We start from the raw sequence: 26,889 nt of genomic DNA on the forward strand, positions 1-26,889 counted from the left end.
GGGTTTTTATCATAAATGGGTGTTGAATTTTGCCAAAAGCTTTTTCTGCATCTATTGAGATGATCATATGGTTTTTCTCCTTCAGTTTGTTAATATGGTGTATCACATTGATTGATTTGCATATATTGAAGAATCCTTGCACTCCTGGGATAAACCCCAGTTGATCATGGTGTATGATCCTTTTAATGTGCTGTTGGATTCTGTTGCTAGTATTTTGTTGAGGATTTTTGCATCTATGTTCATCAGTGTTATTGGCCTGTAGTTTTCTTTGTGACATCTTTGTCTGGTTTTGGTATCAGGGTGATGGTGGCCTTGTAGAATGTATTTGGGAGTGTTCCTCCCTCTGCTATATTTTGGAAGAGTTTGAGAACGATAGGTGTTAGCTCTTCTCTAAATGTTTGATAGAATTCGCCTGTGAAGCCATCTGGTCTTGGGCTTTTGTTTGTTGGAAGACTTTTAATCACAGTTTCACTTTCAGTGCTTGTGATTTGTCTGTTTATATTTTCTATTTTTCCTGGTTCAGTCTCGGAAGGTTGTGCGTTTCTAAGAATTTGTCCATTTCTTCCAGGTTGTCCATTTTATTGGCATATAGTTGCTTGTATTAAACTCTCATGATCCTTTGTATTTCTGCACCGTCAGTTGTTACCTCTCTTTTTTTATTTCTAATTCTAGTGATTTGAGTCTTCTCCCTTTTTTTCTTGATGAGTGTGGCTAATGGTTTATCAATTTTGTTGATCTTCTCAAAGAACCAGCTTTTACTTTTATTGATCTTTGCTATTGTTTCCTTCATTTCTTTTTCATTTATTTCTGATCTGATCTTTATGATTTCTTTCCTTCTGTTAACTTTGGCGTTCTTTTGTTCTTCTTTCTCTAATTGCTTTAGGTGTAAGGTTAGGTTGTTTATTTGAGATGTTTCTTGTTTTCTTGAGGTAGGATTGTATTGCTATAAACATTCCTCTTAGAACTGCTTTTGCTGCATCTTATGGGTTTTGGGTCATCGCGCTTTCATTGTCATTTGTTTCTAGGTATTTTTTGATTTCCCCTTTGATTTCTTCAGTGATCTCTTGGTTATTTAGTAGTATATTGTTTAGCCTCCATGTATTTATATTTTTTACACATTTTTTCCTGTAATTGATATCTAGTCTCATAGCGTTGTGTATGGAGAAGATACTTGATACGATTTCAGTTTTCTTAAACTTACCAAGGCTTGATTTGTGACCCAAGATATGATCTATCCTGGAGAATGTTCCATGAGCACTTGAGAAGAAAGTATAGTCTGTTGTTTTTGGATGGAATGTCCTATAAATATCAATTAAGTCCATCTTTTTTTAATGTATCATTTAAAGTTTGTGTTTCCTTATTTATTTTTATTTTGGATGGTCTGTCCATTGGTGAAAATGGGATGTTAAATTCCCCTACTATTATTGTGTTACTGTTGATTTCCCCTTTTATGGCTGTTAGCATTTGCCTTATATATTGAGGTGCTCCTATATTGGGTGCATAATTGTTTACAATTGTTATATCTTCTTCTTGAATTGATCCTTTCTTGAATTGATCCCAAAGTGTCCTTCTTTGTCTCTCGTAATAGTCTTTATTTTAAAGTCTATTTTGTCTGATATGAGATTTGCTCCTCCAGCTTTCTTTTGATTTCCATTTCCGCGGAATATCCTTTTCCATCCCCTTGCTTTCAGTCTGTATGTGTCCCTAGGTCTGAAGTGGGTCTCTTGTAGACAGCATATATATGGGTCTTGTTTTTGTATCCATTCAACCAGCCTGTGTCTTTTGGTTGGAGCATTTAATCCATTTATATTTAAGGTAGTTATCAATATGTATGTTCCTATTACCATTTTCTCAATTGTTTTGGTTTTGTTATTGTAGGTCTCTTCCTTCTCTTGTGTTTCCTACCTAGAGAAGTTCCTTTAGCATTTGTTGTAAAGCTGGTCTTGTGGTGCTGAATTCTCCTAGCTTTTGCTTGTCAATAAAGGGTTTAAGTTTTCTGTTGAATCTGAATGAGATTCTTGCTGGGTAGAGTAATGTTGGTGGTAGGTCTTTCCATTTCATCACTTTTAATATGTCTTGCCACTCCTTTCTGGCTTGCAAAGTTTCTGCTGAAAGATCAGCTGTTAACCATATGGGGATTCCCTTGTATGTTATTTGTTGCTTTTCCCTTGCTGCTTTTAATATTTTTTCTTTGTATTTAGTTTTTGATAGTTTGACTAATATGTGTCTTGGAGTGTTTCCCCTTGGATTTATCCTGTATGGGACTCTCTGCACTTCCTGGACTTGATTGACTATTTCCTTTCTCGTATTAGGGAAGTTTTCAACTATAATCTCTTCAAATATTTTCTCAGTCCCTTTCTTTTTCTCTTCTTTTTCTGGGACCCCTATAATTCAAACGTTGGTGTGTTTATTGTTGTCCCAGAGGTCTCTGAGACTCTTCTCAATTCTTTTCATTCTTATTTCTTTATTCTGCTCTGCAGTAGTTATTTCCACTATTTTATCTTCCAGGTCACTTTTCCATTCTTCTGCCTCAGTTATTCTGCTATTGATTCCTTCTAGAGAATTTTTTATTTCATTTATTATGTTGTTCATCAGTGTTTGTTTGCTCTCTAGTTCTTCTAGTTCCTTGTTAAACGTTTTTTATATTTTCTCCTTTCTATTTCCAAGATTTTGGATCATCTTTACTGTCATTACTCTGAATTCTTTTTCAGGTAGACTGTCTATTTCCTGTTCATTTGTTAGGTCTGGTGGGTTTTTACTTTTCTTCTTTATCTGCTGTGTGTTCCTCTGTCTTCTCATTTTGCTTAACTTACTGTGTTTGGGGGTTTCCTTTTCACAGGCTGCAGGTTCTTAGTTCCTGTTGTTTTTGGTGTCTGCCCCCAGTGGCTAAGGTTGGTTCAGTGGGTTTTGTAGGCTTCCTGGTGGAGGGGACTGGTTCTTGCGTTCTGGTGGATGAGGCTGGATCTTGTCTTTCTGGTTGGCAGGACCACGTCCAAGTGGTGTGTTTTGGGGTGTCTGTGAACTTATTATGATTTTAGGCAGCCTCTCTGCCAGTGGGTGGGGGTTTGTTTCTGTCTTGCTAGTTGTTTGGCATAGAGTATCCAGCACTGGAGCTTGCTGGTCGTTGAGTGGAGCTGGGTCTTAGCTGTGAGATGGAGATCTCTTGGAGAGCTTTTTCTGTTTGATATTACATGGAGCTGGGAGGTCTCTTGTGGACCAGTGTCCTGAACTCGGCTCTCCCACCTCAGAGGCACAGGCCTGACACCTGGCCGGAGCATGAAGACCTGGCTGGAGCACAAAGACCCTGTCAGCCACACGGATGGCTGGCAAGTTGGTACTAACTGTTGGCAGGCGGCCTCAGTTCCTCTTAGACCACTCCATAGGGCTGCTTGAGTGTCCTCACAGCACGGTAACCAGATTCTGCTTGAAGGGAGATGAGTAAGGGGTGACCCAGAGCCGAGTGCGTGTATTGGCGGCGGTGCCAGAGCAGGGGTTAGAGAGCAAGTAAAGCATTTTAAATCAAAACCAGTAAGAGTATTTTTCTGGTGAAACTTGGTTTGTGATACTCTTTTTTCCCCCCCAATTAATTGCTGCATATTTATTTAATGAAGTGTGCAACTATTTTATTTTATTTTATTTCATTTTTTTCACAATTTTTTTTTTTTTTTTTTTTTTTTTGTGGTACACGGGCCTCTCACTGTTGTGGTCTCTCCTGCTGAGGAGCACAGGCTCCGGACGCGCAGGCTCAGCGGCCATGGCTCACGGGCCCAGCCGCTCCACGGCATGTGGGATCTTCCCAGACCGGGGCACGAACCCGTGACCCCTGCATCAGCTGGCGGACTCTCAACCACTGCGCCACCAGGGAAACCCACATTTAATATTTTATTAATTTCCATGAGAAGAGGTACAACATTGGCAATGTTTTTATTTTTTTTCACACACACACACACACACACTGTATTTTATTTTTACAAGAGATAAACTGACACCAAGCATCGTAAACGGATGACCACAACAAAAGAAACAATGATTGCAGTTACCAAACACAAAACACACTCATACTGTGTCATAATATTGACATTCAGTCCAGTAATCCTCCACTGTAACAGCTCTTTTACTTTGCAGTGAAAATTGAGTTGTATATTTTTTGCCTCTGAGTCCTTGTGGGATTTTTTTTTTATTCAAACAGAAAGTCACAAAAATTATAATCATCCTTATCAATTCACTCAGTTCCATGTAATTAATTTTTTTTTCATCTTGATCTTTTGTTAGCACTTTTATGAATTCATCAGTTTTCCATTAGAGTTCTGAAAATGCTTATTCATTCAGTTCAGCAGTGTAATCAGTTACCAGAAACCTGTACTTGTCAGTCTTTTCCATGAATTCCTTGAGGATGAAACCCTTTTATAGGAACATTTTTGCAAAAGCATCAGAGTACACCCAGAACTCTGTAAATGACAAAAGACTTAAAAATGACCATGGTTAAAGATTTGATGAAGGTTCATAATAATGCAGTTGACAAGGAAATTTAGTTATTTCTGAGATATACATTTTAAAGTAATAACTAGAATTATGACTTATAGCATTATACCAGAACATATAAGATTTTTAGAAATTTCATGTAATGTCTGAAACATTTATATTAACATATTTCCATACAAATACCCCAAAGAAAGTTTAGTATTAGTTGTGTTTTTTTGTCTGTTTGTTTTTTTATACTGCAGGTTCTTATTAGTCATCAATTTTATACACATCAGTGTATATATGTCAATCCCAGTCGCCCAGTTCAGCACCCCACCATCCCCACCCCACCATGGTTTTCCCCCCTTGGTGTCCATACGTTTGTTCTCTACATCTGTGTCTCAACTTCTGTACAGCTATTTTAAATGTAGTAAGAATTGCATTGCAGCAATGGTAAAACCTATACTAAGAAACGGATAACTACACTTATAATTGAGAAAGGTTTGTGGTACTCATTTTTAAGGCAAACTGACCATTTACTTTTTTCCTGCTTTCTTTAATTTAAAAAGAATCTTGCTTCTAAATGGTTTCCTGGGAGTGTTGACAACTCTGGTTACACTGTGGGACATTTGTATACTATAGTCTTTGAGATCTGATTGAGGCTTGAAATGTATGCGATCAAAATGATGAGTTTTAAGAGTCTTAAGAATGCATCAGTAAGGCATGTGGTCTACATAGATCCCTTTCGCATACTTGCTCTTTTCACTTTTGAGCTCCTAGATGGCTATATTCTAGGATTTTGCATTCCAGTTAATTATTGGAATGCTTCATCATAGTGTACTTTTCTTATCTGTTTGTGAACCCTCAGCTCTAACTGTGAAATCAGCGATGCTGTAGAAGAATTTAAGCTTAGCTGTTAAGAGAAAAGGGTTAAGGGACTTCCCTGTTGGCACAGTGGTTAAGAATCCGCTTGCCAATGCAGGAGACAGGGGTTTGAGCCCTGGTCTGGGAAGATCCACATGCCGCAGAGCAACTAAGCCCGTGCGCCAACTACTGAGCCTGCGCTCTAGAGCCCACGAGCCACAACTACTGAGCCTGCGTGCCACAACTGCTGAAGCCCGTGTGCCTAGAGCCTGTGTTCCGCAACAAGAGAAGCCACCGCAATGAGAAACCTGCACACTGCAACGAAGAGTAGCCCCTGCTTGCCGCAACTAGAGAAAGCCCGTGCGCAGCAACGAAGACCCAATGCAGCCAAAAATAAATAAATAAATAAATTAATAAATAAAACTTGTAGGCTGCTAAATATAAGTTGAAAGATGCCTTTGTATCTTGAATATTAAACCAACTTTAGTTTTTAGAGAAATTTGACAGCTTAATTCTTGAAGAAAAATATGCTTAATACTAATTTAATAGAATAGGTCTGTCTTTGAAGTCTATTTTAGCATTTAAAATTTTTAAAAACATAGGAGTTTATTCTTTGTCTTTTTGGGGGAGTTTATATTGTGCATTGCAGGATCTTTCTGAATTATGGTTTTAGAAGAATAAAATGATTGTTTAGTCACAACTATGAAAATCAAGCAACCTCATGGAGAGAGAGCCATTGGGTTGCTAGGTCTTTTATTTTGGGTTGGGGGCTGGGTAGGGTGTAAGTTTGTATAGTTGAAACTGAAAGGCGTTACTTGCCTTGTTTGGATTTGAATCAGAGGTTTAGTAAATGATGTAACCGAGTAGTAACCTTACTTAAAGGTAAAATAATATGTTGAAATCCTGAGTTAATATATGAAGCCTTTCTGTATTATGTTTGCTGGTTTTACTCTTTTTTCAATCAGCAGTTTTAAAATGATGGTAGGTATATAATGAATGAAGAAAAAATAGGTTTAGATTAGTGAATAATGGAACATGGAGATTTATTAATTTGGGGCTTATGATAGAATGATCAGGAAAGATATTAGGGGATTCTACTTACTAGAACATGACTGTACAAATACCTCTTCAACCCACCTTTCAGTTCTTCTGGATGTATACCCAGAAGTAAAATTGCTGGATCATAAAGTAATTTTAATTTTTTGAAGAACCACCACATTGCTTTATCCGTAGTGGTTGTACTATTTTGCATTCCCACCAGCAGTGTTGCAAGGGTTCCAATTTCTCTCTGTTCTCCTCAACACATTTTCTGTTTTTTTTTTTTTTTAATTGTAGGCATTCTAATGGATGTGAAGTGATATCTAGTGGTTTTGATTTGCATTTCCCTAATGATTAGTGATGTTGAACGTCTTTTCATATGTTTGTTGGCCATCTGTGTATCTTTGGAGCGTGCCGTTTATTTTTGCCGTGTGATTTCAGTCAAGTAACTTAGCCTGTTATGTTTTACTTTCCTTATCTGTAAGATAGGAATGAGAATAGTACCTGTTACACAGGGCTGTTGTGACAATCAAAGAAGATGACGCCCAGAAAGTGATGCTTATTAGTACAGATGCTCCTCGTACGTGGTTTCCATTGTACTCATTTTTAGATAGTTGTTTGGAACTTGCATTGACTTTTCTATACAAATGGTACTTACTGGGGTAGCTAGCTTCTAGGTCTGACCTGTGACTGCTGTGTTAACTCCATTTGACACAGCTGTTATTTTAGTATTACTAATAGTATCCAGAATTCTGAGAATAGGAACCAGCTAGCATTTTTTTTCTGGATGAAGGGCCAGCCTGGGCCAAATTGTGAAATAGATGTATTTTATCTTTGACATCCTGTGATGTTCTGTAACCAGATTCTTGTGCCTTCTTGCTTATTCTAGGACTCTGCCTACTGATGCTAAGTCCTCTCTAGTCCACAAAAGTATTCTGTGTTCAAAGTTCATACCACCTCCTCGCGTCAGCATTCTTATGCCCCCACAACAGCTGTATTTTAGGAAAAGTGGCCAAATTTAAGATATTTGTGTAAAACACTGGTAGATTTCTATTCCTTGTGATATAAGCATTTTTAACCCTAAAGAATATCAGATTAATGGAATTTCAGGCAAGTGTCTATGATAGCACACACATTGGGCAGCATGGCGGTTAGGTATGTGGCTATGGGGCTCATCCCCAGGCAGGAAGGAGACCATGTTTTTCTGAGTGGATCAGATTTCTCATGGCTGCTGCTTTTTTCAAGTTTGTCGGCCAGGGGTCCTTGGCTCCTGATTTAGGGAGGAGAAGTAGAAGAGGTTTGTCTTTATTGGAAAATGCTGGCTCTATTTAGGATCATACCTAAAGTTTGGAGGCTGCTTATATATTGATATTTTTACACACCAGTCATAACCATGCACAAGTGTAATCAGAATCTTGAAAGCAGTTATTTCTGAAACTCGAATCTTGCCTTAGATGCATCCTAGTTTAGCTTCACCTAAGGAGTTGGAAGCAGGTAGTTAGAACAGAAAAATGGCTACTCTTTTACAAAGACAACTAGGGTAAGATACTGTATGTGGGTTGCTTAATTCCTTTGGCTGTAACTTTCATGACTGTATGTCCTGCATCTGTTTTTATTCACAGCCAGTCTGTTTAGCCACAGCTGCAGCCTCCTCTTTTCTTTTGAAAAGTGCATGGTTACAAGGAAGATCGCAGAGGTACCTGCTCTGTGGGGATTAGCACATCTACCAGCTAGCTTAGATTTAACACACTTGCCTAGCATGCCAGTCAGAAAACATTGCACCCCCTATAGTGCCAACCCTCTGACTTCCTGTAGGAAATACCAAGGAATCCATGAATTTAATATGTAGATAGGGAAATAGAAAACATTCACGGGAGTGAAGCAGTATTATTCAGCAGAAAAAGATAATGTTACAAGGCTAATTTCTGAATGGTCAAGAGCTTAAAGTATTGTAAATAAAAAAAAAATGTTCAGGAAGTATTAGGGAAGGACACTGCTGGTGTGGGAGAAGATGTAGTCAGAACAGAAGCCCAGAAGGCAGGGGAATTGAAAGGGTGTTTTGCCTTTCCCAAAGGTGACAGCATTTGACTAGGACAGCGGGTAGCTTTAGAGAGGAGGAAGTAGGGTATGTTTCTGTTTTGGCTTTTTATTTGCCGGTTAACAAGAAAGTGATTACCTGTGACAAACAGGTGTGACCTCAAACAGTGAAGTGGCTTCTTTAAAAGCGAAAAAAACAAAAACAAAAAACCCAAGAATCTCTTACCATCTTAAATTGAAACAGACTACGTACATGGTCTATATTTGTGTCTGTGTACTCCAGTGCTTTGAGTACAGTTGGTGATATTTCTTAACTGTTGATAGAGAAATTATTGCACAAGAGTTAAAATTTTATAATCTGACAGGAACTGGAATTCTCTTTTGGTATGTTACTGTTAGCACTATTATCTCTTTTCCACTATAAAAATTTCAACAAAACACATGTATAAAGCACAGTCATGTATCAGGTTCAGTTAGGGTGCAGGCCACCTTACACCCCTGTGTACAGAATTAAAAATAGTTCGTCTCTTCACTGTTTAAGTATAATGGTTAGGCTTGCCCTCAGAGTCCAGTGCTAGAATGTGGTCTATTGTAGGAGGTAGTTCCATCGATGAAAGTTTGACTTAAAATTGTTCAGCCCTTTGTAATGTCAGAAATATCTCACGGTTCTCTCATACTTCTGTGCTAATAGTGAATCTATATTGTAAGGGTACTTGGATAAAACTTCCCCTTTGTAGTCTAAGGATGAATATGTGTAAAACACAGTGGTAGAAGAGTTATTTTCATCGTCTATGTTATGACAGTCTCACAGCAGGTAAGCATTACCCCCAACATTTTATTATGAGAAATTTCAAAGATAGCAGTTGAAAGAATTTTACGGTGAACAATCATGTCCTCCCCGTCTAGATTCTTAAATTAACATTTTACTATGTTTTATCACATTTATCTGTCTCTGTCCTTCCATGTATCCATCAGTTTATCTTTTTTAGATGCATTTCAAAAAAAAAGTTGTAGATTTTGGTTTACTTTTTCCCAGATACTTCACCTTGCTTCTTATTAACTAGGAGGTAATTGTATTGGGTTGGCCAAAAAGTCCGTTTGGGTTTTTCTGTAACATCTTACGGAGAAACCCAAACGAACTTTTTGGCCAGCCCAATAGATAAAATGAAAGGTACAGATCTTAGGGATACCAGTCCTGAGTTCTGATATCCATGCAGCCTGTTAAAGAGAAAAATTACTCATGACCCTTGTTAAAGACCTTAAGGAGGACTTTATTTGAGGGGGGGGTGGCTGTCACGGTAGGTGTAGGGGGCACTGCCCTGGGCTCTGGCAGTGAGAGAGTGAGAGAGAGAAAGTTTGGGCTCAAGTCTGACTCTAGAGAGGACAAGTGGGATTTCTAACCAAGGAGCAGAGGTGGCGCGTGGTCCCTGGATGCGAAATTACAAAGAGGAAGCGTTAGGGAGAGGAGGGTCTTGCTAGAGGGACTCAGCTGAGTTCTTGGTGAAGGCGGGCCAGAGTAGGGGAGGGGGAATTCGATCGGATATCAAACTCAAATTTGGTCAGATACCAAGGGTGGGGAATCTTAGCAGGATTCTTGCTCAACCTGGATTCTGCAGGGACAGAGAGGGAAGCCCAAGGTTGGGCCTTAGTCAGAAAGAAGATTTACTCCGAGGAGCCAGTCTGAAGTTTTGGTATAAGAGAGTCTTTGTCAAAGCCAAATTCCTGTCAAGATGCAGAACTGGACATCATCCTCTTGTCCCTTACCAGGCGGTCCCGATCCTACCCCTACAGGCAGCCGTTATGCAGATTCTCTCCGTCATAGATTAGTTTTACCAACGCTAGATCTTCATATCAACAGAACCATATAGTATGTCCTCTTTTGTATAAGACTTCTTTCATTTGGCATGTTTTTGAGATTTATTCATGTTGTTATAGTCATTGGCAGTTCATTCCTTTTTACTGCTGAAGAGCAGGAGTTGGCAAACTTTTTCTGTAAAGGTCCAGAGAGTAAAAATTACAGGCTCTGTGAGCCGTGCAGCCTCTGTTGCTCCTGCTCAGCTCTGCCACTGCACTGCAAGAGCAGCCATAGACAAAACACAAACACGTAGACGAGCCTGTACTCCAGTGAAGATTTATTTTAAAGACAGGCAGTGGGCTGGAAGGCTGTGACTTTCTCTTTCTACTGTAAAAGAGGGGAAAGCATTCAATATTTCATCATTAATCCTATCCCTGAAGAATATTCCAATTTATGGGTATACCATACTTTATCCATTCTCATATTAATGGACACCTGGGCTGATTTTAGTTAGCATGAAAAAAGCTGCTGTGAACATTATTCTGCAAGGCTTTTTTTAGACATGTTTTCACTTACTTTGTCTAAATACCTAGGAATGGAATTGTTGAGTCACAGGGTAATAAGGTGTATGCTTAGTTTTAAAAGAAACTGCTAGGCCCTTTTCTAAAAAGTAATTTAAAATTTACACTTTCATCAGTAAAGTATGAGAGTTCCAGTTGCTACATCCTTGCAAACGTTTGGTGTTGTGAGTCTTTAATTTTATACGTTTTGGTACGTGTTAGTAGTATCTCATTGTGGCTTTAATATGTGTTTCTTTGATGATTGAGGTTGTTTAATACTTTTTCATGTGCTTCTTGTTTATTCAAATACCTTCTTTGTGAAGTGTTCAAATATTTACCCACTTAAAATTTATTGTTTCCTTTTGTTAGAGTTCTAGAGTGTTATGTATATATTTGTTTTTCTCCTTTATTCTGTTAATGTGAAAAATTACATTGATATTCTGAAGTTAAATCAACCTGGAATTATTGGGATAAACTTTTCTTGGACATGATGTATTATCCTTTTTTAGATACTGCTGGATTTGATTTGCTAGTATTTTAAGAAGTGTGCATCTGTGTTCATTGCTCTGTAACTTCTTTTTTGTAATATCGTTGTCAGATTTTAGTGTTAAGGTTGTACTGAACTCAATTAGTTAGAAATTGTTCCGGTCTCCTGCATTGTCTGCAAGAATTGTATAAAATTGGTGTGATTTCTTCTTTAAAGTTTGGGAGAATTCACCAGTGAAACCATCTTGGGTCCCAGAGTTTTCTTAGTAGGAAGGTTTTTGATGATTAATTCAGTGTCTTTAATCAATACAGGGCTATTCAGGACTTCCTTGGTGGTCCAGTGGTTAAGAGTCTGTGCTTCCACTGCAGGGGTTGTGGGTTTGATCCCTGGTTGGGGAAGCTCTGCATGCCATGCAGTGTGGCCAAAAAAAAAAAAAAAATTAGGGCTATTCATATTTTTTGTTTGTTTCATCTTGTTTTAGTTTTTGTAAGTTGTGTCCGTCCATGAATTTGTCCATTTTACCTATGTTGCTGATTTTGGTTCTATGAAGTTTATAATATTATTATTCTTTTAAAGTCCGTAAGGTCTGAAGTGATGATTCCTTCTTCATTTCTAATAGTGACAATTTGTTTGTTTTTGTTGTTGTTGTTGTTGTTGTTTTTCCTCTTGATCAGTATAGTTAGAGTTTGGTCAAATTTGTTGGTCTTTTGTAGGTCTGTGTCTTTATTCCCGTTTTACCCCTAGGTTCTTCATGACATTTTTTTTTCTTATATTCCATATATATGTGTTAGCATACGGTATTTGTCTTTCTCTTTCTGACTTACTTCACTCTGTATGACAGACTCTAGGTCTATCCACCTCATTACAAATAGCTCAGTTTCGTTTCTTTTTATGGCTGAGTAATATTCCATTGTATATATGTGCCACATCTTCTTTATCCATTCATCCGATGATGGACACTTAGGTTGTTTCCAGCTCCGGGCTATTGTGAATAGAGCTGCAATGAACATTTTGGTACATGTCTCTTTTTGAATTATGGTTTTCTCAGGGTATATGCCTAGTAGTGGGATTGCTGGATCATATGGTAGTTCTATTTGTAGTTTTTTAAGGAACCTCCATACTGTTCTCCATAGTGGCTGTACCAATTCACATTCCCACCAGCAGTGCAAGAGTGTTCCCTTTTCTCCACACCCTCTCCAGCATTTATTGTTTCTAGATTTCTTGATGATGGCCATTCTGACTGGTGTGAGATGATATCTCATTGTAGTTTTGATTTGCATTTCTCTAATGATTAATGATGTTGAGCATTCTTTCATGTGTTTGTTGGCAGTCTGTATATCTTCTTTGGAGAAATGCCTATTTAAGTCTTCTGCCCATTTTTGGATTGGGTTGTTTGTTTTTTTGCTATTGAGCTGCATGAGCTGTTTATAAATTTTGGAGATTAATCCCTTGTCAGTTGCTTCATTTGCAAATATTTTCTCCCATTCTGAGGGTTGTCTTTTGGTCTTGTTTATGGTTTCCTTTGCTGTGCAAAAGCTTTGAAGTTTCATTAGGTCCCATGTGTTTATCTTTGTTTTTATTTCCATTTCTCTAGGAGGTGGGTCCAAAAGGATCTTGCTGTGATTTATGTCATAGAGTGTTCTACCTATGTTTTCCTCTAAGAGTTTGATAGTTTCTGGCCTTACATTTAAGTCTTTAATCCATTTTGAGCTTATTTTTGTGTATGGTGTTAGGGAATGATCTAATCTCATACTTTTACATGTCCCTGTCCAGTTTTCCCAGCACCACTTATTGAAGAGGCTGTCCTTTCTCCACTGTACGTTCCTGCCTCCTTTATCAAAGATAAGTTGGCCATATGTGCGTGGGTTTATCTCTGGGCTTTCTATCCTGATCCACTGATCTATCTTTCTGTTTTTATGCCAGTACCACACTGTCTTAATTACTGTAGCTTTGTAGTATAGTCTGAAGTCAGGGAGCCTGATTCCTCCAGCTCCTTTTTTCGTTCTCAAGATTGCTTTGGCTATTCGGGGTCTTTTGTTTTTCCAAACAAATTTTGAAATTTTTTGTTCTAGTTCTGTGAAAAATGCCAGTGGTAGTTTGATAGGGATTGCATTGAATCTGTAGATTGCTTTGGGTAGTAGAGTCATTTTCACAATATTGATTCTTCCAATCCAGGAGCATGGTATATCTCTCCATCTGTTTGTATCATCTTTAATTTCTTTCATCAGTGTCTTATAATTTTCTGCATACAGGTCTTTTGTCTCCTTAGGTAGGTTTATTCCTAGATATTTTATTCTTTTTGTTGCAATGGTAAATGGGAGTGTTTTCTTGATTTCATTTTCAGATTTTTCATCATTAGTGTACAGGAATGCCAGAGATTTCTGTACATTAATTTTGTAACCTGCTACTTTACCAAATTCATTGATTAGCTCTAGTAGTTTTTCGGTAGCATCTTTAGGATTCTCTATGTATAGTATCATGTCATCTGCAAACAGTGACAGCTTTACTTCTTCTTTTCCGATTTGGATTCCTTTTATTTCCTTTTCTTCTCTGATTGCTGTGGCTAAAACTTCCAAAACTAGGTTGAATAAGAGTGGTGAGAGTGGGCAGCCTTGTCTTGTTCCTGATCTTAGTGGAAATGGTTTCAGTTTTTCACCATTGAGGACAATGTTGGCTGTGGGTTTGTCATATATGGCCTTTATTATGTTGAGGAAAGATCCCTCTATGCCTACTTTCTGCAGGGTTTTTATCATAAATGGGTGTTGAATTTTGTCGAAAGCTTTCTCTGCATCTATTGAGATGATCATATGGTTTTTCTCCTTCAACTTGTTAATATGGTGTATCACATTGATTGATTTGCGTATATTGAAGAATCCTTGCATTCCTGGAATAAACCCCACTTGATCATGGTGTATGATCCTTTTAATGTGCTGTTGGATTCTGTTTGCTAGTATTTTGTTGAGGATTTTTGCATCTATGTTCATCAGTGATATTGGCCTGTAGTTTTCTTTCTTTGTGACATCCTTGCCTGGTTTTGGTATCAAGGTGATGGTGGCCTCGTAGAATGAGTTTGGGAGTGTTCCTTCCTCTGAAATTGTTTGGAAGAGTTTGAGAAGGATGGGTGTTAGCTCTTCTCTAAATGTTTGATAGAATTCGCCTGTGAAGCCATCTGGTCCTGGGCTTTTGTTTGATGGAAGATTTTTAATCACAGTTTCAATTTCAGTGCTTGTGATTGGTCTATTCATATTTTCTATTTCTTCCTGAGTCAGTCTTGGCAGGTTGTGCATTTCTAAGAATTTGTCCATTTCTTTCAGGTTGTCCATTTTATTGGCATAGAGTTGCTTGTAGTAATCTCTCATGATCTTTTGTATTTCTGCAGTGTCAGTTGTTACTTCTCCTTTTTCATTTCTAATTCTATTGATTTGAGTCTTCTCCCTTCTTTTCTTGATGAGTCTGGCTAATGGTTTGTCAATTTTGTTTATCTTCTCAAAGAACCAGCTTTTAGTTTGGTTGATCTTTGCTATCGTTTCCTTCATTTCTTTTTCATTTATTTCTGATCTGATCTTTATGATTTCTTTCCTTCTGCTAGCTTTGGGGGTTTTTTGTTCTTCTTTCTCTAATTGCTTTAGGTGCAGGGTCAGGTTGTTTGCTCGAAATGTTTCCTGTTTCTTAAGGTGGGATTGTATTGCTATAAACTTCCCCCTTAGAACTGCTTTTGCTGCATCCCATAGGTTTTGGGTTGTCGTGTCTCCATTGTCATTTGTTTCTAGGTATTTTTTAATTTCCTCTCTGATTTCTTCAGTGATCACTTCGTTATTGAGTAGTGTATTGTTTAGCCTCCATGTGTTTGTATTTTTTACAGATCTTTTCCTGTAATTGATGTCTAGTCTCATAGCATTGTGGTCAGAAAAGATACTTGATACAATTTCAATTTTCTTAAATTTACCAAGGCTTGATTTGTGACCCAAGATATGATCTATCCTGGAGAATGTTCCATGAGCACTTGAGAAAAATGTGTATTATGTTGTTTTTGGATGAAATGTCCTATAAATATCAACTAAGTCCATCTTGTTTAATGTATCATTTAAAGCTTGTGTTTCCTTATTTATTTTCATTTTGGACGATCTGTCCATTGGTGAAAGTGGGGTGTTAAAGTCCCCTACTATGATTGTGTTACTGTCGATTTCCCCTTTTATGGCTGTTAGTATTTGCCTTATGTATTGAGGTGCTCCTATGTTGGGTGCATAAATATTTACAATTGTTATATCTTCCTCTTGGATTGATCCCTTTATTGTTATGTAGTGTCCTTCTTTGTCTCTTCTAATAGTCTTTATTTTAAAGTTTATTTTGTCTGATATGAGTATTGCTACTCCAGCTTTCTTTTGATTTCCATTTGCATGGAATATCTTTTTCCATCCCCTTACTTTCAATCTGTATGTGTCTCTAGGTCTGAAGTGGGTCTCTTGTAGACAGCATATATATGGGTCTTGTTTTTGTATCCATTCAGCCACTCTGTGTCTTTTGGTGGGAGCATTTAGTCCATTTACATTTAAGGTAATTATTGATATGTATGTTCCTATTCCCATTTCCTTAATTGCTTTGGGTTCGTTATTGTAGGTATATTCCTTCTGTTGTGTTTCTTGCCTAGAGAAGTTCCTTTAGCATTTGTTGTAAAGCTGGTTTGGTGGTGCTGAACTCTCTCAGCTTTTGCTTGTCTGTAAAGGTTTTAATTTCTCCATCAAATCTGAATGAGATCCTTGCTGGGTAGAGTAATCTTGGCTGCAGGTTTCTCTCCTTCATCACTTTAATTATGTCCTGCCACTCCCTTCTGGCTTGTAGAGTTTCTGCTGAGAGATCAGCTGTTAACCTGATGGGGATTCCCTTGTGTGTTATTTGTTGTTTTTCCCTTGCTGCTTTTAATATGATTTCTTTGTGTTTAATTTTTGACAGTTTGATTAATATGTGTCTTGGTGTATTTCTCCTTGGATTTATTCTGTATGGGACTCTCTGTGCCTCCTGGACTTGATTAACTATTTCCTTTCCCATATTAGGGAAGTTTTCAACTATAATCTCTTCAAATATTTTCTCAGTCCCTTTCTTTTTCTCTTCTTCTTCTGGAACCCCTATAATTCGAATGTTGGTGCGTTTAATGTTGTCCCAGAGGTCTCTGAGACTGTCCTCTGTTCTTTTCATTCTTTTTTCTTTATTTTGCTCTGCATCAGTTATTTCCACTATTTTATCTTCCACCTCACTTATCCGTTCTTCTGCCTCAGTTATTCTGCTATTGATCCCATCTAGAGTATTTTTTATTTCATGTATTGTGTTTTTAATCGATGCTTGATTCATCTTTAGTTCTTCTAGGTCCTTGTTAACTGTTTCTTGCATTTTGTCTATTCTATTTCCAAGATTTTGGATCATCTTTACCATCATTATTCTGAATTCTTTTTCAGGTAGACTGCCTATTACCTCTTCATTTGTTAGGTCTGGTAGGTTTTTATCTTGCTCCTTCACCTGCTGTGTGTTTTTCTGTCTTCTCATTTTGCTTATGTTACTGTGTTTGGGGTCTCCTTTTTGCAGGCTGCAGATTCGTAGTTCCCTTTGTTTTTCGTGTCTGACCCCAGTGGCTAAGGTTGTTTCAGTAGGTTGTATAGGCTTCCTGGTGGGGGGACTAATGCCTGTGTTCTGATGGTTGAGGCTCGATCTTGTCTTTCTGGTGGACAGGTCCACGTCTGGTGGTGTGTTTTGGGGTGCCTATGGCCTTATTATGTTTTTAGGTAGCTTCTCTGCTAATGGGTGGGGTTGTGTTCCTGCCTTGCTAGTTGCTTGGCATAGGGTGACCAGCACTGTAGCTTGCTGGTCGTTGACTGAAGCTGGGTGCTGGTGTTGGGATGGAGATCTCTGGGAGATTTTCGCTGCTTGATATTATGTGGAGCTGGGAGGTCTCTTGTGGACCCGTGTCCTGAAGTTGGCTCTCCCACTTCAGAGGCACAGCACTGGCTCCTGGCTGCAGCACCAAGAGCCTTTCATCCACCCAGCTCAGAATAACAGGGAGAAAAAGCAGAAAGAAAGAATTACTAGAAGAAAGAAAGAGAGAGGGAAAGAAAGGAAGAAGGGAAGAAAGGAAGGAAGGAAGGAAGAAAGAAAGAAAGGAGGGAGGGAGTGAGGAAGGATGGAAAGAAAGAAGGAAAGAAAGGAGGGAGGGAGGGAGCAATGAAAGCAAAAGGAAGAGTGAATGGAAGAAGGGAGGGAGGGAGGGAGGAAGGAAAGAAAGAAAGAAAGACAGGAGGGAGGGAGGGAGGAAGGAAAGAAAAAGAAAGTGGAAAGAAGAAGGGTGGGAGGGAGGGAGGAAAGAAAAAGAAAGAAGGAAAGGAAGAGCAGAGGGAGGGAGGGAGGAAGGGAAGGTAGGAAAAAAAGAAAGAGCAGGTAAAGTAAAATAGAATAAAGTATGAAATATAGTAGCGTTATTAAAATTAGAAAGTAATTATTGAAAAAAAAACAAAAACAAACAAAAAAAACGGACCGATAGAACCCTGGGACATATGGTGGAAGCAAAGCTATACAGAGAGAATCTTACACAGAAGATTACACATACACATTCACAAAAAGAGAGCAGGGGGAAAAATCAAAAATCTTGCTCTCCAAGCCCACCTCCTCAATTTGGGATAATTCGTTGTAAAAAGAGGAAAAGGGCGAGAAGTCTGAAATCTTGCTCTCTAAGTCCACCTCCTTAATTTGGGATAATTCGTTGTAAAAAGAAGAAAAGGGGGGAAAGTCTTAAATCTTGTCCTCAAAGTCCACTTCCTCAATTTGGGATGATTCGCTGTCCATTCATGCACTCCACAGATGCAGGGCACATCAAATGGACCGTGGAGCTTTAATCCGCTGCCTCCCAGGCTGCACAGAGAGATTTCCCTGACTCTGCTCTCACAGCTCCCGGGTCTCAGCCTTGGACCTGGCCCCGCCTCTGTGCGTAGGTCGCCGGAGGGCGTCCGTTCTTCGCTCAGACAGGACGGGTTTAAAGGAGCCGCTGATTCGGGGGCTCTGGCTCACTCATGCAGAGGGGAGGGAGGGGTGCACAGTGTGGGGCGGGCCTGCGGCGGCAGAGGCCGGCGTGACGTTGCAGCTGCCCGTGGCGCTCCGTGCGCTTTCCCGGGAAAGCCGTCCCCGGGTCTCGGGACCCAGGCAGTGGCGGGGTGCACAGGTCCCCCGGAAGGCGGGGCGGACAGTGACCCGCGCTCGCACACAGGCCCCGCGGCTGCGGCGGCGGCGGGCGGCGGCAGGCGGCGGCGTTGGCGGGCCGCGAGGGCGGCGGCGTTGGCGGGCCGCGGCGGCGGCGGGCGGCGTTGGCGGCGGCGTTGGCGGGCCGCGGCGGCGTTGGCGGCAGCGGCGGCGTTGGCGGCGGCGGCGGCGGGCCGCGGCGACGTTGGCGGCGGCGGCGGCGGGCCGCGGCTGCGTTGGCGGCCGCGGGCCGCGGCGGCGGCGGCGGGCGGCGGCGGGCCGCGGCGGCGGCGGGCGGCGGCGGGCGGTGGGCGGCGGCGGGCGGCGGCGGCGGCCCACGCCCGTCTCCGAGGTCCACGCCTTACCCGCGGCTCGCGCCTGTCTCCGACGCTTCCCTAAGCAGCCCTTTTAATGCCCTCTCCTCGCACACCAGGAAACGAAAGTGAAAGTGAAAAAAGACTCTTGCCTCTTCAGGAACTCCAGACCCTTTCCCCGGAATCCCTCCGGACTAGCCGTGGTGCACTAACCCCTTCAGGCTCTCTTCCTGCCGCCAGCCCTAGTCCTCTCCCTGCGCTCCGACTGAAAGCCGATACCCGAGCCTCAGCTCCCAGCCCCGCCCGCCACGGCGGCCGAGCAGACAAGCCTCTCGGGCTGGTGTGTGCCTGAGGGCACCGGTCCTCTGTGCCAGAATCTCTCCGCTTTACCCTCCACACCCCTGTTGCTGTGCTCTCCTCCGCTACTCCGAAGCTTTCCCCCTCCGCCACTTGCAGTCTCCGCCCGCGAAGGGGCTTGCAGTGTGTAGAAACCTTCCCTCCTTCACGGCTCCCTCCCACTGGTGCAGGTCCCGTCCCTATCCTATTGTCTCTGTTTATTCTTTTTTTCTTTTGCCCTACCCAGGTATGTGGGGAGTTTCTTGCCTTTTAGGGGGTCTGAGGTCTTCTGTCAGCGTTCAGTAGGTGTTCTGTAGGAGTTGATCCACGTGTAGATGAATTTCTGATGTATCTGTGGGGAGGAAGGTGATCTCCGCGTCTTACTCTTCCGCCATCTTCCCTGTTGGTCTTTTGAAGGAACCAACTTACGGATTTGTTAATGTTTTCCATGATTTTTCTTTATTATTTCATTGATTTCTTCTCTTTAGACTTCCTTTGGGTTTATTTTTTGCTTTTCCAGCTTCTTAATTTTAAACTATCAATGATTTTAGGCCTCTTTTCTTTTTTAATATAAATTTTTTTTTCTTTTTTTTTTGCGGTACTTGGGCCTCTCACTGCTGTGGCCTCTCTCGTTGCGGAGCACAGGCTCCGGACGTGCAGGCTCAGTGGCCATGGCTCATGGGCCCAGCCGCTCCGCGGTGTGTGGGATCCTCCCAGACCGGGGCACGAACTCGTGTCCCCTGCATCGGCAGGAGGACTCTCAACCGCTGCGCCACCGGGGAAGCCCCTAATATAAGTATTTAAAGCTGCACTTCTCACATTGTTTTATTTTCATTGTCATTTGATTTGAAATGTGTTCTAACTTTCCTTCTGGCTACTACTTTGATGCATGGATGATTTAGATGTTTTAATTTTAAAATATTTCATGGTTTCCTTATACCTTATTATTGATTTCTAATTTAATTCTGTTGTGCATAGGGAGCATACTCTCTCTGAGTTCTGTCCTTTTAAATTTATTTAGATTTGTTTCCTTTTGAATTTATGTAGACTTGTTTTGTAACCCAGCATAGGCTCTATCTTGCTGAATGTTCTATGTGCACTTGAAAATAATGTGTATTCTGCAGTTGCTGGGTGTAATGTTTCTGTTAGTTTTCTCATCAGTTACTGAGAGGGAACTTTACCTGGTGTGGAAATTGCAGACTTTCCTACCTTTCCCTTTAATATTGTCCTTTTTTTCCCTTTATGTATTTTGAAGCTCTGCTGTTAGCAGCCTGCACATTTATGACTGTTAAATTCTCCTGATGATGCCCTCTCCCTGTCCTTCTATCAATTCCAGAAAGGAGTATTGCAATATTCTCAAAAAATTCTGAGGAAAAATGATTTTTAACCTGGACTTTCATATATAGAAAACTGTTAGGGTAGTTTTTTGTAATTATTTGGAAAGTTTCCTGTTTCAGTGTTATGGAATCTCCATGGAGAGCCCACTGCTTTATTGGGAGGTGGGGTTTTGGCAACTTTCTCTATGAAAATTGTTCTTTTTAGATTTTCTGTCTCTTTCGGACTGGGTTTGAGTTACTCTCTTGAGTTTTCAAATTTATTTGTAGAGAATTTAGCAAAGTAGTCTCAATTTAATTTCTTCTATCTCTTTGATTATTTTTCACTTACTGCTTTTTGTATTTGAGCTTGTTTCCTTTTCTTGACTAGGTTAGAGGTTTTTATTCATTTCTGCTAAGAAGTAAGCTTGACTTAACAATTTTGATCTTTTTTGGTTTCATTAATTTCTATTTTTGTCCTACAATTTTTTTCTAACTTTGAATCTCATAATTAATTCATTTTTCACCTTTAATTTTTTTTTTTTTTTTTTTTTTTTTTTTTGCGGTATGCGGGCCTCTCACTGTTGTGGCCTCTCCCGTTGCGGAGCACAGGCTCCGGATGCGCAGGCCCAGCGGCCATGGCTCATGGGCCCAGCCGCTCCGCGGCATATGGGATCCTCCCAGACCGGGGCACGAACCCGTATCCCCTGCATCGGCAGGCGGACTCCCAACCACTGCACCACCAGGGAGGCCCCACCTTTAATTTTTATTGAACCACTAAGGTTATGAATTGTTCTCTTAGCACTGCTTGAGCTATGTCCTGTAGGTTCTGAATGGTAGTATTTTCAGTATTATTATTTTCTAGATATTTTGCAATTCTTATTTTTATATTTCTTCGTCATAAGAGTTGTTGGAGGGTTTAAAAATGGTGCACAGAGCCTAGGTGGAAAAGCCCTATTTTCTGATTTACTATTAATTTCCAGTGTTAAAACATTTTGATGAAAGAATGTTTTTACTACTTCCATTTTTTGGAATTTATTACTGTCTTATTTTTGGCCTAAAATGGCTGACTTCATGAGTCAGGGACTTGAAAATAGATGTACTCTTTCGTTTCTGGGACAGAGTTTGGCATATCAATCAGATCCACCTTATATTGTGGTCTTCCTTTTCTTGCCTTTTTTTTGGGCCACTTGATCTGATATGAACAGAGAGGTTGAAGTCTTCCACTACTAGTGTCCTTACATCTCTGTAGTGTCTCTTATAATTTCTGCTTTATAAATGGTTGCTGCTTTTTTATTTGATGCACAGATATTCGTAATATGTCTTCACTATATTTCTACACTCCCCCTTTTTTGCTCTGTTTAATGCTTTTTTTTTTGGCCATGCTGAGTGGCTTATGTGATCTTAGTTCACCGAACAGGGATTGCATCCAGGACTACGGCAGTGAAAGTGCTGAGTCCTAACCACTGGACTGCCAGGGAATTCCCTCTGTTTAATGTTTTTAACCTAAATTCTAATTATCTGATGTTAAGATAGTGAACCAAATTTTATTTGCATTTGCCTGGTGAAACTTTGACCATACTTTTAGTTTCAACTTTTTGGAATCACTTCATTTCAGGTGTGTTTCTTGCATAGAGTTGGGTTTTGCTTTGTGATCCAGTATGAAATTCTTTTAAATAGGTGAGTTAATAAGCACATTTATACTTATTAGTGTGACAAATATATTTGGTCTGAGTACTCTTATTCTATTTTTCAGAGAATTTTTGTTATTTGGCCTGTATTATTTTGTATATACTATTCTAATAGTTTAGAAGGTTTGTATTTTTCTTCTTGGTTATTTTTATAGGTTTATTAACTTAGCCCTCTTTCTTTGGGCAATATATATTAGTTTCCTACAGCAAGGAAGAATATTAGCATGTTTCTTCCTCTTCTTTCCCTTTCCCCTACCACTTAAGACTTGTTAATGAAATTTTAATTATTTGCCTGTTGCTCATTAGTGGGTGATGTTTCCTGATTGCTTTAGCTGTGATTGGTGGGAATGAATGAACTTACTTTCTCATCTTTTCTCCCCTTTATTTTCTCACTTCTTGTTAGCTGTATCCCTTCTGCATTGGCAGTGCATACACTCTACCCTATCACTGTAATTCCCTGGTTTGTTTTAGTCTCAGTTCTACATTGACTATATTTAATGTGTACCATCATTCCTTTGACCATGCTTTCTCTAGCCTTTTCTTGGTGAATTCATCCAATAGTAGTTTCCTTGAGGGGCTCCTGGGAAAATATTCTGATTTCTTCTATGTTCAAAGCTGTTTGTACCTTTTATACTCGAAGGATGGCTTGGCTAGATGATAGAATCCTTTGTTCACACTTTTTCTGCATATCTTATAGTTATTTTCCCATTTTCTTCTGCACTGAATATTGCTATGGAAAATCTGGGGCCAGATTTTTTGGTTTTGGTCTGGCTGTCCAAAAAGCCCTTATCTTTTGGGTGTGTTGATTTTACTAGGGTATATCTCAGAGTTGACCATCTCAGCCACTTTGCCCTGGTGCACCTACTGTGCACTTTTCAAGACATAGATTCATCTTTTATTTCAGGAAAGTTTTCTTAAATTTAATCTGAATTGTTTTGTTATATTGGTTTGGTTTTCTCCTTCAAAGATTCAGTTAAGTACTGTTGTATTCTCTTTGCTCATCATCTATAGCCATAATTTTTTTCTCTAGTTTTTTAAACTCTATTTCCATTTCATTTTATTAGGTCCTTATTTTTTCCCCATATGCTTCTTCTCCCTTGTGCTTCTTCTCATTTCATCTTCACTTCCATGATAGTTTTAATTTGTTCTTATTTTTCTTGAGTTCTGATTACATTTTTACCTCTTCCTTGTCTCACTCTTTGCTGAGTTCTTATTGTGCTTTGTGATTACCCTTAATAGAGGTGATTGGATTAAGTTTTAAAAATTTATGCCATAACGTTTGCTTAGAATTTTCATATATTCTTTGGCTTTGTTGTTTTGATGCATGTTCATCAGGTAAGTTTTGGTGTTCTTTTCCTGTTTTTAATTTAAAATTTAAACGGCTTTTAATTGAGACTGTGCCAGATAAAAAACATTATTGCTCAGCATAAAATGACTTGAATTACCTTGCCCTGGCTATCTGTGGGACAGTCCTCTGGTGTGTGTGTGTGTGTGTGTGTGTGTGTGTGTGTGTGTGTGTGTGTAAAGGGGTGCTGGGGACAGGCAGCTTCTATACTTAACAGTTGCTGTACTTTCTGCTTCACTGTTTCCACAGACATTCTGCTTCCTGCTAAAATGGCCTTTCTCTGTAGCCCTGCCCTCTCTGTTTCTCTGAACCAAACTGTGTCTGGGAGGTCGTCTGCTGCCAGCCCTGTTGCCCCTCTGCCCACTTCCTTTGCTACACCAAAGGGCTGTATCTTTTGCACTTCTGGGTGAGCCCGTCACTTGCAGAGAGCACACGGTCTCCAAGTTGCCTGGGATGTGTTGCCCAGGGCTCTTTGCTCTTGTCACTCATTGTATTTTCTCTTTCTTGTCTTCTCCCCAGCAAGGCCTCTGCATTATCTCCACTGTGTCTGCTCCAGATCTCATGCTTCTTGTACTAGGTACAGGATGTAGGTTGTCACTCACTTCAGGGTGAGTCCATTCTCATAGTGCATTTTGCTGGCATCTTCTGTGATCTTTTCTCTTAGGGCTCTCTCACTGTTTGCTCTTCCTCTCATCTTAGATTCATGGCTGCTATTAGCTAATTGTAGCAGCCTTTGAACAGTCTCCTTGTATTGTGCTGAGAATGCTGTGTCCCCCCATACGTCACCCCGCCATTTACCTTGTTTCGTGTGATAGGCAGGAGGAGAAAGCTGATGCTCCACGGGGCATATTATATTGGAGGTCTGATGAACTCTTTAAAAGGGCCTCTAAAGTCCCTGTTTTGAGAACAGACTTTTCGGGGAGTAAGGTGGAAGCTGGGAACACCTTATGAACACCTTTTGAAGCTGTTACAGCTGTTCAGGTGTATTAATGGTGGACTGCATCACAGTGGTAAGTGTGGAAGTGGTGAGGAACGGTTAAGTCTGGATAGATGTTGAAGGGAAGATGATTTGGGGCTTGCTAATGGAGTAATGGAGTGTGAGAGAGAGGGGAGTCATTTGCAGCTGTGCGTATTGTGTGTATCTGTCTTTTCAAATGCTCCTCCGTATTGGGGAGCTCACACTGGCTTTAAGTGGGTGGGACCTGTTCACAGGAAGGCGTTCCCTACGTGCCTGTCATCCTGCCCAGTTGCCCAAATGAGCAGGACTTCACACAGTTAACTTACCAGGTGGAGTCCTTTGGTGTTTAAATTCTGGGTGCAACTGCTTTTCCTGTGTTTATTGCAGACCTGTTGTGGAGGTCTTGGGTACCCGTGGGCTCAGCCCTGCTTCTCTTCCTGGGCCCAGCAGCACACGTCAGGGGCCTTCCACATGCGCATTTTCTATTCTGCTTAGAGACGAGAGTTCTTGGGCCCTGCTTGGGGTTAATGCTGCAGCCAGCTGCTCCACATACGGGGGCAGAGGCTGCCCAGCCACTGCTTAGTCATCTTGCGAAGTAACCTGATGATTTGCCTTAAAGGTCCTCCCGCTTGCTAAACTCAGAACCCTTGGCCAAAAAGAACAGCTTCCAAATCTGCTAGGGCCTCTTTTCAGTGCGTATTTGGATTGTGGTTCTATTAGGTTTATTCGTTATTAATGTGATCCTATTTGCCTTCTCTCTTCCAGAAATTTGTCAAAATTTCTGGTCTGCTGTAGTTTTCAGGGATGCCATGGTTATATTATTTTTTGTCATTTTTGTGGGATAGTGGGATAGAAGACAGGAAATTCCTGTACTTACTTACTGTCTGCCATCTTGCCCTGGTTGTTTGTACTGCTCCTGAAGAACTGGGTGAGGGACACACAGAAGAAAAAGAATTTGGGAAGGATCAGAGTTTTTAGGTTCAGAGGTTAGAAAATGATTTGGCTAATATGTAACATACTATTCATTAAGGACCTTAATATTTCTGGCTTATTGTAATCTTTACAGCTGTTCAGTTATATGGGACATATAATATGGAACATAATTGGGTGTCATTTACTTTTTTCTTTTTGAAGATACCCCCTTAGAGAGTGGACTATGAGAAAATATAAGAATGAGCTGTCTAGTTTATGTCCATGGAAAGTCTTACATCATCCATATTAAGTTCCTGATTAGTTAACTACCTGTAATCGTGAATTTTAGGAAACAACTTATAATTTTATATCTTTCCTGTATTGGGAAAAATGTATCTACCTTAAGTGTTAATGAAAGATAGGAGACAGAAGACTGCTTTGGGGAAGATACTCTGAACATTTAAGAATGAAAACATGTTTTAAATGTAGGGTTTGCATAAGTAGAAAAATTGAGTATATTGAAACATTTTCCCCTTGTACTAAATTTCAAGTGTATTTCCTTACTAGGTTGTGGTATCAAGTGCTATGCGTATTGCAAGTTAAACCTCACTACTATTTATAATGGCTTTGTGTCTGTGTGCTAAATTGGAAAGGTATTTTAGGATGTCACTGTTGGTTGAGTGACAGTAATATTAATGTTTCATGTTAATATTTAATATTAATGCATTGAGGCAGGAATTAGGATAATAGCTTGAAGCGTCCCCCTTCCCCCATGAGCCGAAGGTAGTATTGGTTCCTTTTTCTATGCGCAGGCTAACTAAATTTGTCCACCTTATTCTACTATCTTTCTCATTTTAAACCTGCCCAAGGTGCCTTCTAAACCCCTTCCAGGATTAGCAGTTGCCAAGATGAATGCTCAGGCCTGTTGTCCAGAGAGATGGCTTTCCCACAGTGAAATGCACTTCCATAAAAAATGAGAATTTGAACCCAACAATCCATTATTTAAGTTCTCTGTCCAAGGAGGACAGTGAGAAAAATTACTACCCCCAGATGAGGTGATTCAGGAGGAGGACACTGGGACTCAGCACACAGTTGTTCTCAGGGCTAAGATTTATCCTAATGAAAGGATACAAACAAGATCAGCAGAGGGAAAAGGCACATGGGTGAAATCCAGAGGAAACCGGGTGGAAGATTCCAAGAGTCTGTGAAATCAAGCAAGACAAGCTTAATTCCTCGGAGAACCAGGGCCCGCCCAGGGTCTTTACTGGGGGCTGGCCAGGTAGGCACCTTCTGCCTAGCCCATACCAGAATGCCCACAAGGCGAGATGTTTAGCATAAACCACATTGTTTATACAAACCGTTTAGGTAGGCCAGCCATTCTTATCAGGGAAGGGTGAAATCCACTGCTGAAACCCAACTTACGGTCGTCCGCCAAGGGCCAGGCTTGCCAGCAGGTCCTTCTAAGGAGAGGCCTCTGCTCTGCATGACGTTAGATATCCAGAGGCCTTGTATTTTCTAAATATTTAAAATAATATGAAAAGAAAGATGCCATGTGAATTG

The 26,889-nt window shown here is 40.3% G+C and overlaps 1 protein-coding gene across 1 annotated transcript in view; it reads left to right on the forward strand.

Moving 5' to 3' along the window:
- DNAJC3 (DnaJ heat shock protein family (Hsp40) member C3) overlaps positions 1 to 26,889 on the forward strand; it is a 97,437-nt gene that overhangs the window by 63,173 nt on the left and 7,375 nt on the right. The gene's annotated exons all lie outside the window — the stretch shown is intronic.

Source organism: Mesoplodon densirostris, chromosome 17 (genome assembly GCF_025265405.1).
Source record: "Mesoplodon densirostris isolate mMesDen1 chromosome 17, mMesDen1 primary haplotype, whole genome shotgun sequence".
NCBI classification, from domain to species: Eukaryota; Metazoa; Chordata; class Mammalia; order Artiodactyla; family Ziphiidae; genus Mesoplodon; species Mesoplodon densirostris.